The sequence below is a fragment of the Sus scrofa genome, chromosome 4 (assembly GCF_000003025.6).
Source record: "Sus scrofa isolate TJ Tabasco breed Duroc chromosome 4, Sscrofa11.1, whole genome shotgun sequence".
NCBI lineage: Eukaryota > Metazoa > Chordata > Mammalia > Artiodactyla > Suidae > Sus > Sus scrofa.
In genome coordinates this window covers 104,060,045-104,072,197 of record NC_010446.5, presented here as the reverse complement: position 1 = coordinate 104,072,197, position 12,153 = coordinate 104,060,045, and the positions used below count along the sequence as shown (strand labels likewise).

The 12,153-nt window shown below is 48.3% G+C and overlaps 1 protein-coding gene across 1 annotated transcript in view; it reads right to left on the bottom strand.

Annotated features, from left to right (window-relative positions):
* IGSF3 (immunoglobulin superfamily member 3) overlaps positions 1-12,153 on the bottom strand; it is a 122,390-nt gene that overhangs the window by 94,976 nt on the left and 15,261 nt on the right.

Sequence of the window (12,153 nt, the reverse complement as noted above, 5' to 3'; positions counted from 1 at the left end):
TAGGCTCTGCATGTCTTAAGAGATTAGTTACTTAAAATCCTCTGCATGACTTCAGTCCTCCCCGTCACAGATGACAGAGGAAAAGCCTACTTGATTAAAGCAGAATGCCTATCCATCTGAAAAAGGGAAAATATGCACAAGCAAACAAGAGTCAGGTGGCTGATGGGCCCGCACCAGCTCTAGGACATCAGGGGCTGCTGAATAAATCATGACAAGGAAGCACGGACAGTAACCATAGATTCGCCGTAAATACCGCAACCCGCCCGCTCTAGGGTTCCTTACTTTTCCCCGCAGCATGGACTGGATCTGGCCTTGTCCTCAAACGTGGCCTGGCTCTCTCTAAATTCCAAATACGGGAAATTACAGCTCTTGTGTGGTGGGGCGAGAGGGGGAGGGCAAATGTTTGCACCGCGAAACGTTTTAATTAAAACAAAGACCGCGTACCCCAGAGTGTCTTTCTCTTCTGCTGGGAGAGTTTCCAGGCCTTTCCACTCCCTCCCCACCCAGGCCATCAGTCGTTTCCTCACATCCAGAATGAGTCTCCTTTAAAAGAAGGGGTTTACGTGTAAGATCTGCAAAGATGCTTCTAAAATAAATTCAAGTCCAGAGGCACCTTGGTTTTCAATCTACCTTCCCCCTTCTAGAAGTCCAATGATGAGGGACCTCAGTTCTACGGATGCCGCTCCTCTGGGCCCAGGTGCGGGGACACCCAGCCAAGAGCCATCACCCTTCCTGCCCTGGGGGAAGGAGGAAGCCTGTGCCTGGGGCTCTGAATGTGCTTTTTCGACGCAAGACCAGGAGACAGATGGCGAAATTCTCGGCAAGCTCTCCTTCTGTACTGAAACATCAGAAGACATTAAGAAACTGTTCAGCACGTCATCTCCAAACAGTGTCACAGAGGCTGCCCGGCTTGGGGATGAGCCGAGAACAAATCTATCAGCACAATCACTCCTCTAATAAACTAACAGACGTGTCCATCTGTGAAGCAGAATCCCCCACAGACAGTCCCTCTCCGAACTGACACGACGAAACCACTGTGGAACAAAACCGTGAGGAAGACCAGCAAGGCCTCTGGGAAGAACTGCTGGTGGGGAGAAGGCGAGGCCTGCGCGCGGCCTCCTGGGAGCCATGGGGCCAAGGTACCCTCCACCGGGCACAGGGGACAGAGGGCCCGGGACCTGCACACTTAGGGGACGTGGGGGAGGGGGCAGGAGCACCAGGACCAGTGAGGGGTGCACAGGTCCAGGCATCGAATGGCTCCCACCGCTGCCCCCACCCCCAGGAAGGCGCAGACCTGGAAGAGCCTGTCCCCCATGGAGCTGGCACAGTCCTGGTAGCTTCGGGAAAACAGGCCCCACAGTGGTGAGAGCTCTGGGCTGTCCCACAGCCTCCCCTTCCTTGGCTCCTGCAGGAGGAGTACAAGGCAGGGCAGAGGATCGACCTTAGCCCCACCACACCCCAACACGGGTCCTCAGGAGAAGGCCTGGTACAGAGGCGACCCCCCCCCCCATGGAAAAGGACCCGACGGTTCTGTTTCTCTTTTGTTCTGACCTCCTAGAAGCTAAGCCTGAAATTCCCACCTCAGATACAATATCCCCAACAATTAATAGGGACATTCCACACATCCAGGACTTAGGATATTTGCATATTTTCTTTTTTCTTTTCACCACCGCACCCGCCGCATATGGAAGTTCCCAGGCTAGGGGTTTGAATCAGAGCCACAGCTGCTGGCCTATACCACAGCCACAACAACGCCAGAGCAGAGCCGCATCTGTGATCTACACCAGGGCTCATGGCAATGCCAGATCTTTAACCCACTGAGTGAGGCCAGGGATTGAACCTACGTCCTCATGGATACCAGTTGGGTTCTATTTACCCCTGAGCCATAACAGTTACTCCCTTTTTTTTCTTTCTTTTTTTTTTTTTAGGGCCACACCCAAGGCATATGGAAGTTTCCAGGTTAGGAGTTGAATTACAGCTTTAGCTGCCAGTCTACACCACAGCCAGAGCAACACCAGATCCATTACCCACTGCATGAGGTCAGGGAGCACACCAGTTGGGTTCTTAATCCACTGAGCCAACAAAAGGATCTCCCCCCCGCCTTTTTTTTTTTTTTTTTTGGTCTTTTTGTCTTTTCTAGGGCCACACCCACGGCATGTGGAGGTTCCCAGCCTAGGGGTCGAATCAGAGCTGTAGCCACAGCAATGTGGGATCTGAGCCACGTCTGCAAACCCACACCACAGCTTACAGCAATGCCAGATCTTTAATCCTGCTGAGTGAGGCCAGGGATCGAATCCGCATCCTTGTGGTTCCTATTCGGATTCGTTAACCACTGAGCAACGACGGGAACTCCCCATTTTTTTTTTTTTTTTTAAGTATTCCTGACTTCCAATGTGCCAGTTTCTGCTGTACAACACCTGCGTGTTTTCCAAAGGAAGAATCTGCCCTTAGCTCTCCCCACCCCCAGTCTCCCGCCATCACTGGTGTTCATTCATCTCTTCCCCCTAAAGGGCCCTTCCCCGGGCTGCACAGGGTTGTGTGTAATTCACGGCTGTGACCAAAGCGATGAGGACAAGACAGGAAGAAAAGATTTAAGTAATAGTAAGAGAAAAGACTTGCCTTAGGGATAGAAAAGACTCCCCTAAGGTCAGGGAGTTTTTTAATTAATCTTTCTATTTATTAAAGATTAAAAATACACATCAGGTGACTACCTAAAACAGTCATCGTGATTTTAGCTTTCGGTTCTCAGTATTTGAGATAACAGAACAATGAGTGCTTGTAGCAGGCACTCAAATGTTTGTTGAAGGAACAGATGAAAAGTCTTTTCAGAAGTCCTTGTAAGTAGATTCTAATACAACAGTGGTCTCGGAATGGGTTGGTTGCAGGTCAAACTCTGATGTTTAAGAAGGACTGGCTGTGATATGGGAATCCAACAACCATCCCTCCAAAATAGTAACAATTTTAAAAATCAGGTCTAAAGGTGAACCAGCCAAGAAAGTTGCTTTTGCTCCCAGGGTTTTAAAAAAAGTCGTATCAGTGAACCTGAGAAGTAACTCAACACTTTGAAATGGTAATCTTTTTAGAGCAAGAGCTGCTCCTGCAGGGCTAGAAAAAAAAAGTTCTCTGCCTCTGGGTTAAGGTCCTGAATGTCTGATAGCCAGAAACCTTAAAGGTTACTCTAGTCCAGTTCATTCTCAATGGAAGAACCATTTGGGAGTTAAAAATGCAGAAAAATGTCTCATTTTTTCTAGTCTACGAACAAATAAGAAGAGTGGGTTGAACTGGACACACAATCCAGTATCTACAGTTATCCTCTTAACAAGTTTTAAATGGGCTTCATTTTTTTTTTTTTTTTTTTTTTAGGGCTGCTCCTGCGGGATATGGAGGTTCCTAGGCTAGGGGTCCAATTGGAGCTATAGCTGCTGGCCTACACACCACTGCCACAGCAACATCAGATCCGAGCCACATGTGTGACCTACACCACAGCTCACAGCAATGACAGATCTTTAACCCACTGAGCGAGGCCAGGGATCGAACCCACAACCTCATGGTTTCTAGTTGGATTCGTTTCGGCTGCGCCACAATGGGAACTCCAAAGGGGCTTCATTTTAATTCAATGTAATTTCAAAATTATAACTAGGGCAGTCAATAAAATATGTGTATGCTTAATTTATTAAATGTCTGTGTTTTGAGAGAAAATATTCAGAATAAACAAGCCAATTATTTGTATTAAAAACATTAAAACTTAAGGGTGGTGTTATTATGACTCTTGCTCATGATACAGCAAGACAAAATTATTCCACAATACAGCTATTGAATAAGGCTCACCACTCCCCGATGATTTTACAAATTACTGCTTCGACTAGCTAGAAAATAACCAAATCAGTTCTGAGATGGCCATAAAATTAAGACTGAAAAAACTGTGGAATAAATCACCCCTTTAAAATCAAGTTGTTGAACAATATGTTCTGTAGGATTCCATTTATGTCAAAAGTCTCTAATTGTGTGAGTATATGCATAAAAATTATAGAAAAAGATCTGGGAGAATATAGCGTAGCAAACTCTAAAGAATTTATTTTAGACTCAACAAGGAGCATGGGACAAGAAAGGGCAACTTTCACTTTTTTTTTTTTTTTTTTTTTTTGTCTTTTGTCTTTTTGTTGTTGTTGTTGCTATTTCTTGGGCCGCTCCTGCGGCATATGGAGGTTCCCAGGCTAGGGGTCTAATCGGAGCTGTAGCCACCGGCCTACGCCAGAGCCACAGCAACGCGGGATCCGAGCCGCGTCTGCAACCTACACCACAGCTCACAGCAACGCCAGATCGTCAACCCACTGAGCAAGGGCAGGGACCGAACCCGCAACCTCATGGTTCCTAGTTGGATTCGTTAACCTCTGCGCCACGACGGGAACTCCCAACTTTCACATTTTACTTTCAGCCTGGGCCATTCGGATTTTCACAAGAGAACTATATTCACAGGTCACCCCTGTCCAAAAATTAAAATCCAAAGAAACAAAGCAAACAAATATAAGCTATCTTGTGAAACGGCAACCAACAGCTCATCACCTTTCTATTATGTAACATTTTACCCTGAGGCACTTTATTTGTTGTTTTAAATTATGACTTAAATCTTCAGTGAAAAAAATCAAAATTTCCTTCCCGACGGGGGTGTTACATCTAAGAGGTTGTGAAATTTCATTCTCTGGAAGACTTTAGCAAAAGGCGGGGGGGGGAGGGGGGGGTTGAACCTGGCCAGGACATGGAAGGTGTGGTCTGCCCCGCAGCAATGGATGGTTACACACACACACACACACACACACACACACACACACTGTTCCTCTTCCTTCTTAAAAGCCCTTCTAACAAAGTCAAATCGAGGTTGCCAGGGCACCCAATTAATGGACAAACACCTTCTAGGGAAGTTGCCCAAGGTCCTTAAAGCTCCCAGAGTAACACTTGGGGTGGGGAAGTCAGTCACCCTACAAGTTGCAAAAACACCTAACAGTGACACGACTCCCCCTAAGCTGCAGATACAGGGCTAAAGTACCTAACAGGTCCAGGCTATGTGTGTCCCTCGGTCAATGGCAACCAGAGCACCAGACGGGTACTGCTTTAGAGCTGGACCATATCAAATGTGAGGGGTCACACTGTTATCACATGGGAAAAACAGGTGAATACTTTTTTTTTAAGGGCCACACTTGTGGCATATGTAAGTTCCTAGGCTAGAGAGTGAGCTGGAGCTGCAGCTGCTAGCCTATGCCACAGCCACAGCCACAGCCGTGCCAGATCCAAGCTGCGTCTGTGACCTACACCGCAGCTCACGGCAACGCCAGATCCTTAACCCACTGAGAAGGGCCAGGGAGCAAACCTGGAACCTCATGGACACCAGTGCAGTTCGTTATCAATAAGCCGCAAGGGGAACTCCAACAGATGATTACTTCTTAATAAATGCTGCCTGTCTGGGAGATGAAAGATTTCAAATGTATGGGCCTCTTGGCGGAGGGGGAACTAATAAGAGGGGTCCTTAAGAAGAAGGTGACAGCCCATCTTATGACACGGCTCTGTCACCAACGTAACGCAAACAGGATCAGGGCCCAGTGAGAGCAGGCAAAGTGTTTGCAAAGGTCACCATGAAAAAGGAGGAATGGATTGTACTGCGTGTCACAAAAACAATTAAAAACATGAAAATCGCCAACTTAACGCAATCCTGAACATACTCCACTACATCAAACAATCATAACGGGAAAGAAGACACAGCTGCTATCAGATTTCCTCCCTGTTTTAATAAAAGGAAGGTCTTGGGGACCTGAAAGTTGATGGGAAAAGTCCTCCTGAGAAAGCTGGGCACCAATCTCTTAGAGTTCACAGTTTTGTTAAAATGTCTTTGCTCTGATGATGGTGTTTTGTTTGTTTGTTTTTTGTCTTTCTTTTTTTTTTTTTTTTTTTTTTTTTGTCTTTCTAAGACCGCACTCGTGGCATATGGAGGTTCCCAGGCTAGGGGTTGAATTGAAGCTGTGGCCACTGGCCTACGCCACAGCCACAGCAACACAGGATCTGAGCCATGTCTGCAACCTACACCACAGCTCATGGCAACACCGGATCCTTAACCCACTGAGCGAGGCCAGGGACTGAACCCGAAACCTCATGGTTCCTAAGTCGGATTCATGTCCGCTGCGCCACAACGGGAACTCCGTTTTGATGATGTTTTGATGGACACACAAAGCTCTTCCTCTGGTACAGAAACAGGTTCCCTTCGCTTCCATTTGGACCCCCCACCTCCAGGAACACCTCCTCCCCCGCCCTCCCTGCCACTCCTCCGGGCAGCCCTCCAGGATACCCACCTAGAGCCCTCTGTATCTGCCATCTGTCTCTGGCCCTAGACCTAGACCCATGCCAACCGACTGCTCCCCATCCTCTAACACCACTCTGGGTCCTGGTGCACTGATGCTTCGGCTTCTCTGCCCCTTTAAAAGCCTCTCGAAGCAGCTCCTTAGGCCCCAGGTGTCCTCCGCCCACGATTCTGCAGGACCTCACTCTCCTATTACTTAAAAAAATGCCTAAGATTCCAGTCTAGAAAGCCTTTCAGACTGACCGTTCGAGAGCTACTCCAGTTTCATCCCTCTCCTGGACAGAGAACTCCCTTCACTCCTGCTACGCTGAAAACAAGAACAAACTTGCCTGCCCTCCCTTCCCCAAGAAGACGCCCCTCCTAGGACAGCACGTGGTACGTCACGGTCTCCCTCCCTCCTGCAAAGTGACTGACCCTTTGTTTTACCCCAGGCTGTAGATTATCATCTCCTAGAGGGCGGCAACAGGGCTGTGTCCCAGCAAAGCCTGGATGAGGGGCAATAGAGTTTCCAGGTGAATTTCATTAGAGGGTTAATAGAGGGTTAGGCAGAAATTTTGCTTCAATTCCCATTAGTATAAAGCCTATTATAAAGCTTTTTAAGATACTTCCCAGCCTGAGCAGAGTTAATATAATTTAATCTTTGATTCAGAATCTTGCAGTGCCCGCAGGCCCATCGTTCTCTTCTGCTACTGTAATTACCGATGCAGAAGATGTAGGGACTGGGCTGAGGGTGGCCCGGAAGCCAATTTCTAGAACCAATCCTTGCTATGACATCTTGTGATTTCCACCTTCCTGAAAGTGGAGTTGAAAAAATAAAAACAAAATCCCACTTAATTGGGATTCCAGTTGAGGGAGGCCCATTGCCATGGTCTTTGTTGAGTGCCTGCCACTGTGGCCCACAATTAGTCACTTAATAAAGGGGTCTTGATGAGGGAATTTGGCAACATGTTATTTTCTACAAATATAAGCTTGATTCTGATGCAACCGCTCATTTCTTTGAAAATCAGGGGCATTCACACACAGGTGTCCTAAATTTCCTTAAATTAAAATCCAACCCTTTACAAGGAATAGCTGTGCTCACTTGGAAGCAGCAGAGAAACAGGTGTCCCACCACGGTGAATGAGGAACTCCCAAAGGGACCTCAAAATATCAATCAAGGAGCCATAATTCAGCATGCAGAAGGCCAGGGACCACGGCAGGCCAGACACTGGAGCCACTCCACCCCGTTCCCAGGCTAGGGCTCAGCGGAAGTGATCTATCCACCTGGGCTCCAGGGACCCAGTCTAAGCCCAAATCCCAAACTCATTACAATCGAAACAAATCCTCTGTGTCCGGCATCGTCCCACAAGAACTGGTCCTTAAAACCACCGCGAGTCATTTCTCCCATCCCTAGAGGGCCACTGTGCCACCACTAGGACTGCGGACTCCTCCGCAGGGAAGAGCGTGCCCTCCCCATCCAAACCCCACCCATTCTGAAAGCCCAGCCCAAGTCGTCTCCCACAGGGTCTTTCCCAACAACCACTAACGATAGACAGTAAACTTTACTTTGAACTTCACAGGGATCTGTGGACAGAGTTCAGGAGGTACGAGACTCAAATGGGAACAAACACTACGTCTTTATTTTCACGAACCTCTAAGCGAATGTCAACTGTTCCTTTGTTATGAATGTAGGAATGTATCACAGTAATGTTTCCAGAACCTGTGTCTCTGTCACGACAGAAATCACACATTCTTTCATATCTCATCACAGTGGATGCAGATACCTCAAATTACCACTTTCTCCCTTCACTATACCAAAATTACATAACCATGAGAGCTGCTATTAGATCTTGTTATTTAATGTGTTATTAAAGAAGCTTATTGCTATATCATAACTTCCTTTTTTTGTATTTAGACGACGGTATTTCAATATAATTGATTTGCTCTGTTATCCTATGATTTTATTTATGCGTTAATTAGGGAATGTTATCCTCAAGGGGGGCCCCCTGGCTTCACCAGACTGCCAAAGGATCCATGGCCCAAAAAAAAGGTTAAGAACTCTGTTTGGTGGAATAAAAACACAAGCTCTATAGCTAGACAAAACCGGATTCAAATCCAGGCTCTGCCAATGTCTAGCTCCTTCCCTTTGAGCAAAATGATTTAAAATCCCTAAGCCTTGAATTTCCTCACCTCGATCCAGGGAGCCAATTTAGAAACAACACCTACCTTGTGAAACCAATCGTCCAGCAAAAAACTAACTGAACACCTACTCTGGGCCGGGCACGAGGCTGAGTTCTGGGGCGACAGTAATGAACGTGACAGAGATGGTCCCTAAGTGCTTTATACAGGTCGTGCTCTATAAAGAAACCGCGCATAAGCAGTCCATCAGCTCCACCGGACGACTGCTAAAGCCACGGCATGAGTGTGCGTGATGATTGGTGTTGCTTCCCATGTAACAGCTGTTGGTTCAGCTCATCCACATCTTCCCAAAAAGGCTTCTCAAGAGGCCAGGGGTGGAGCCTCAAACTCAGAGGAGACAACTTGTTAGATGAAAGAACATAGGATTTGAACCAAATGGTCCCGGCTTCAAAACCCTGTTCTGCCACTTCCTAGCTCTGCCAGGGTGCCAGACACCTGTATCTGTCTCCCCGCCACCAAAATCTGCTCTCTCCTTCCCCTACCATAATAGAACCTCGGTTTTTGGCTGGACACGTAGAGTCAGGGATATGTCCCAGCCTCCGCTGCAGTGAAGCATGGTCACGTGATCAAGTTCTAATCCATGGGGATGTACATAGAAGCAATGACCGCACTTCCAGAAGTGTCCTCAAATTAAGAGAGTATGTCCTTCACCCCCCCTTTTCCTCCTTCCTGATGCCTGGGGCCAGCACAGCCGTCTCGGACCATGAAATGACCTTGGGAATGGAGGCACCCACATGGAAGGAGACAGATGGGGCCTGGGTTCCTATCCCCTCGGAACCACTTCAAGCTGCCTCAGTATCTACCTCAGACAAGTTCCTTAACCTCCCGGGACCTCGATATCCCCGTCCACAAAAAGATGACAAGGCACCTACTGGCAAGAAGACTGAGGACTTACTGAAATAGGACTTGCTTCACAGTAAGGGCTAGAGTTAGGAGAAGTGGGATTACTACTGATCCTCTCTTGCTGCAATGACAAATTGAGGGGATTGGGACATCCTAACACAGCCCTGGGGGCCCAGAGGCGGCACAACAATGCACACAGTTGAAAGGCATCTTCGCTAGCCTGGTCCTTGCAAGAATCCCCTTTCTCCGGCATCCCTGTCAAAAGGTTCCCAGGAAAGGGAAGGGCACCGCCTCTGGGGCGATGGTGTTTTTTCCTCCATCAATCCCGATCCTCATCCTCTGCCTTCAGAACCTTTCCCTCAACCACCCCAAGACACCTGGCCTCTCTCCTGTGCCTCTCCTTCTTCGTCTTTGATCACCCCAGTCTGCCTCTGAGCTCACTCCCACCAGAACATCAAAGTTCCTTTCAATCTCTTTCGGAAGCACCCCGGCCTCTCCCCCAAGAAGCCTTCCCTCACCATCTGAAGTGAGTGAGCTTAGTCCCAGCCGATTCAAACAAGAGGCTTCTCAAGCTCTGTGAATGAAATTCACTCCCACTGGAGAAGAACATAAGTGACCATTAGCCATCTACAAGCTCTCTCTCTGTTGGTCCCAGGATGTCCCCATCGCCTACATTTTTCATTGCTAACACTTTCAAAGCTATTTCCTCTTGTTTGCAACATCAGCACTGGTCTAGGAGGCGCGACTCCTCATGCTTATGCCAAATCGAAATTTGTTTTATGTGCCTAAAGCTTAGATTCATCTTTCCTGATTATTCCCTTCCTGCTCATGCAGACACAAATCCTCTTCTGTCTCCGCGACATTGTTGTCCTCTTTGCACATCTATTACTCATGAGGGCTGCTCCCGGGCACGGGCACAGCCACAACCCACCCTCTCCTCTCCTCATGCCCTTTCACACTCAAGCCACATCCACACCAGCCCCTACTCTCTCTCATCTTCTCCCCCTGGCTCCCCCCATTCTCTGTAGTAGAGATTTTACCATCCTCATGGCTCAACCAGGCTCATGCTTAAGATGGCTTTAGAATTGGAATAAGGGTGCCCATGGCTCTAAGCGGGGCACCCAGAGCTGCAAGAGGAAGAAACAATACACAGTGGTCAAGAGGGCATGAAGTGGTACCCAGAAAGGCAGAAAAGGAGAAACCAGATCCAAATCCTAGACACTGTCAAAGGAAGCGAGCAAAACACACAGGTCTGATGCTCTATATCAAGGAGTTGTGAGCATCCCAGAGATTTAACCTGTGTACCCCTCACATACTGTCACAGGGTTTTCTAACTCAAATTGGCCACTTCTGGAAGCTGGCAGCACCTCTATCAGTCTCACTTTGCAGAGCACTTAGCCAGATGCTACTTTTTACAAACAAAATTTTATTCCAGGTATGTGCCCCACCTGGGCACAAAACCTTGGGCATCTTTGCTGTTGAGAATTCATACCGCACATTAATTTTCATTACACAGCAAGAATGCTGATGCATGAATCAGACCACAGCAGACTGCAAGCAGGAAATTAGACCCCAACGTGAGTGAGTTTTGTTCCCTCCACAAAGACCTTCTGCTTTTCAAGGTGAGCAAAGTAGTAGCAAGACTCCCTCTCCGCCATGCTGCAAGTCATGAATGATGAGAAAAGATGAGATCTCACCGGTGGGGGCTCAGAACACCAGGCATGTCCACGGTTCTAAACCTTCCCACGCTCACCCTGGTCTGCTCTTCTGCCACCACTCCCCTTCAAGGCCGCCCTGACACTCATTTTTCGCCATGGCACCTGCTTATACTTGAGGCTGGGAGGAAAGGAGAGATACTAGTGCCCAGTGCCAGGGCCCAGGCTCCGCTCTGCAGAGCGGCCCGGACAGTGAACAGCAGGGGGACCAGTCGGCAGACGTGCATTTCTGGAGCAGCCAGAAGAAACAAAAGGCACAAATGTCACATTTTCTTATTTCTCCATTGGTGGTTCCAGCTCCAGCCCTGGGCCCCACCCTTCCACTCAGCTCTCTTTCCCACCGGAGCCACACCACCCACTCCACGCCCAGCCTCCTGGAGGGCCTTCCTTGTTTGTCCTCCTGAATCCACATGAAGCACTAATTACTGATTTAAACCCGGACACCAAGCGAACGATAAATGCCAATACAGTATTTAGGATTGGCAAACAGACAGCTACCTGTTTTTCTGACTCTGCCTGAGCATAAAGGAGACACGGAGACGCTGTGTCCTGACCCACACCTGGGCAGAAGACTGACGAAGCTTGCCACCAGATTGGGAGACTAAGTGTCTGTGTGAGCGCTGGGCAGAGGGGAGCAGAGCTGGCAGTGAACTCACACGCCCGTTTCTCTAACTTGGCTGCACGCTGGAACTGCCTGAGAGAGCTAAAAAGACTCCTGCCCGGCTCAGCCTCCGGCAGAATCTGGTTTAGTTGGTCTGGGGTTGCTGCCTGAACGTCGGAACGTTTTCTGAAAGCTCCCTCAGTGAATCCCATGTGTCCCCAAGTTTGAGAACCACTGAGCGAACCCACTTATATGCTCCGGACACTTTTCAAAGCGGTCAAGCCCTTTCAAACACCAGATAGCCTTTAACTGTCAAGACAGCCCTTGGAGGTATCACCCCAGTTTCCTGAGTCCCAGACATCAATCATGGTGAGGCTGAGATTCAAACTCAGGTTCTCCAACTCCAAAGTCCACTCTCTTTCCACCCTCCAGTGAACTCTTGGGAGGGCGCTGACAGTGCGTGAAAGCAC